The sequence below is a fragment of the Lissotriton vulgaris genome, chromosome 7, assembly GCF_964263255.1.
Source record: "Lissotriton vulgaris chromosome 7, aLisVul1.2, whole genome shotgun sequence".
Classification (NCBI taxonomy): domain Eukaryota; kingdom Metazoa; phylum Chordata; class Amphibia; order Caudata; family Salamandridae; genus Lissotriton; species Lissotriton vulgaris.
This window is the reverse complement of record NC_141695.1, coordinates 613,376,684-613,379,729: the sequence shown is the minus strand read 5'-3', so window position 1 is coordinate 613,379,729 and position 3,046 is coordinate 613,376,684. Positions and strand designations below refer to the sequence as shown.

The window sequence follows — 3,046 nt, the reverse complement described above, 5'->3', positions numbered from 1 at the left end:
GAATACATCCACCACCCACACTGTTGCCCCCTATTTTAGCCACAATTTATTCTGCACAATGAAAATGCGATTTGTAGCATACCTTAGGCTTACTCCCATTTTTAGGTCTCGCTGGTGTTAGCAGCGCATAGCGCGGCTCCAGCGAAAGACCTATTGTCGTGGGTTTCCTGGGAATGGCTGACAGGGGGTGGTTACGCGCATTTCCTCGGCGATTGCGTCTCGAGGACGCGCACGCCCAGCCCCCGGCGCCGTGCACATCTGCTGTTCAATATTCAGCTGCCTCTCGCCTCTCTCATTCGCGCGCGCGCAAAGACACACACAGCCACACTCACGCATGCGCACACACACAAACACGCACACACTGCATACACACACGCGCTCACACACCCACGCATACAGCCATCCCCCACCCCCGACCCACTCGCCTATCAGCGAAAAATCACAAAACGGAATATTACATCCACTCCTTCTCTAAAACAGCAGGGTTTATCTTCCTGGCGCTTGGTCCAGAATGTAGGTTCCCAAAAGAATATAGACTCTCCTACCTTCACATTCACTCCATAGGCCGTTGCGCCCATAACTCACTTGGTGAAGGCTTCCCCCAAGTCTCCAACGAAAGCGGTCTTCTCGCCTCCACTTCCCAGTCCCTCGTACAGCGGCATTTTTGCTGTGCTCCCGATAGGCCTACCGCATGAGCAGATAGATTACCTTCCAGAGGTACCGGATCACTTCCTGCTGGCTCTGCGCCTGTGCACGGGCAGAACACTGCCTCAGTCTCAAGATCCCCGTCTGTCTGTGCCTCCCGGAAGTGCCTGCATTTCGATCATCATTTCCGTGAATTTCAACAGGAGAGGCATAGAAATACCTGCATCCCAACATTTTTGAGGACAGTGTACTTTAATATTCAAGCCCAGTTCTCGAATATTTGGGGAAAGTTTTGTTTTTTCTTAACTCACTTGCGGGAAGACTGTGCACGCTGAGCATTGCACAGACTGTGCGGTAGGGGACTTACGATCTTAAACAGATGGCACACAGAAACGACCCTTAGAATAGTTCTATGAAAACAGGTAAGTAGGAACTTAAAGGAAGCTCGCAGGAAGGACATCATCTCTTCTATAATAAAGCAGGATTATATTATGTTGTCATTTGCAAGCTGTAGTTTATCCATTAGTTTCTCTAGTGTTTGACTTCTGAGATGTATCTTTATTTATTTTATTTAATTTAATGCGATTTTTTATAGCGCGAACATTACCCGAAGGTGTCAGAGGGCTTTACATAGGAACCAGTTGCGATACATAAAGACTTAGGATTACAAGCGTTGCATAAAAGATACAAACAGAAACAAGCAATTGCAATGCAATAGGTCTCGCATTTACCCGAGTTTGAGCTATTGACATTGCAAATAACAATGCTTTTATTTTTATTTTAATTTTTAAAACATAAATAAAAGGCATTGTCATTTACAATGCCAATAGCTTAAACTTGCGTAAATGCAAGACCTATTGCATTGAAAATGCTTTTTTATTATGTTCTTGATATTGCCCTTGCGCAGATCGGCGGAGCTGAGCCATGCGCTGTGGCAGCTCCCCCTGCTGCAGCCGGTTTTGAGTGATGTGAGCCCCGCAGTATGGCCGTCAGTGGATACACGGACCTATGGGAGAAGTTGCCGTCCATAATGCCTTCCCATTAAGGCCCGGAGCTGGGTTCCAAGAGGAAGCTGTCAGATGGCGAGTACAGCGACCATGAGGAGCCGCCACTGCCCCCTCAGCTGCCTCTCCAATACCGGGACGAGGAGGCACGTCGGGTAAAGCACGGGATCCGGCAGATGCTTCTCTTCAGCCGGGAAGAGTGCCCCCGCATCAAGAGCCACATCGAGGTGGTGCGCGCTGCAGAGAAGGGGCTGTACAAGGAGCACACCGTGGACCGTGCTCCATTGCACAACAACTATCTTTTCAAAGAGTGCTACACTTTTGTGGCGCAGCTGTAGAAGCCTGGGCCTGGCCAGGAGCGGCTATACCCCAAGGGTGACGCTGATGAGATCCCCGCCTGGGTACACCAGCTGGTCTTCCGCCAACTTGAGCCGCACAGGGTCATCCCAGAGGGATTCGTTAAAAGCGCCATCATCGAGGATTACCAGCCCAGAGGCTGCATAATCTCTCACGTGGATACCCATCCACATTTTCGAACAGTCCATCGTTTCCATGTCCTTCTTCAGCAACTCGGCGCTGTGCTTCGGCTGTAACTTCCAGTTGAAGCCGATCCGGAAGTCCGAGCCAGTGTTTTGTTTGCCTGTGCGGATGGGTTTCGTCACCATCCTCCGGTAAGAGAAGATGGGGTTACTGTCATGCTGTGGGTGTGAAGATGCCTCCTCCGTGTATGGTGAAAGTGATGGGTAATGTAATTTTAAGTGCCAAAAGCCTAAACATTTGTGATCATCACAATACAGCAATGCATGTCATAATGTAGTCTTTCGTTAATATCGAGCCCCCTTAAACCCGGGATCCGGGGCGTAACACAGGCCCCCGCGGTGCGGGGGGCCAAACTCCAAGGGGCCCCTTCGGCACTGCAGTCAGGCCAGAGAGCTTCCGATTGAGCCCGGAGGGGGACCCTCCACGTACCTTGCAGGGAGGCCCCCTCAATTTTCGTTACGCCAGTGTCGGGACCTGTAACACTTCGTAAGCAAAGCTCAAAATGTAATTATCAGTCTTCTTGGCAGATGGATAGATAGAAGGATTACAGTATTTGAGGTAAGGTGGTATAAAGGCCCTCTGCCCTATGGTAAAGAAATATATGCTCACTATCCACAGGGGTGGATAGCCTAACCAAACAAGCATTTGCAATGCAATAGGTCTCACACTTTTGAAACTTTAACCTATTGGTATTTTAAATGGCAGTTACTTTTATTTATGTGCCCTTTGTACTCCTAGTCATTGCTTGAAGGTTTTCAAAACACATAAATAAAAGGCATTGTCGTTTACAATGCCAATAGCTCAAAAGTTTGAAAAGAGACCTATTGCATTGCAAATGCTTGTTAGTCCTTCCAATG

The 3,046-nt window shown here is 48.8% G+C and overlaps 1 pseudogene; it reads left to right on the top strand.

Annotated features, from left to right (window-relative positions):
• Positions 1-1,627: 1,627 nt before the first annotated feature.
• Positions 1,628-2,324, top strand: LOC147702120 (RNA demethylase ALKBH5 pseudogene; annotated as a pseudogene).
• Positions 2,325-3,046: the final 722 nt, after the last annotated feature.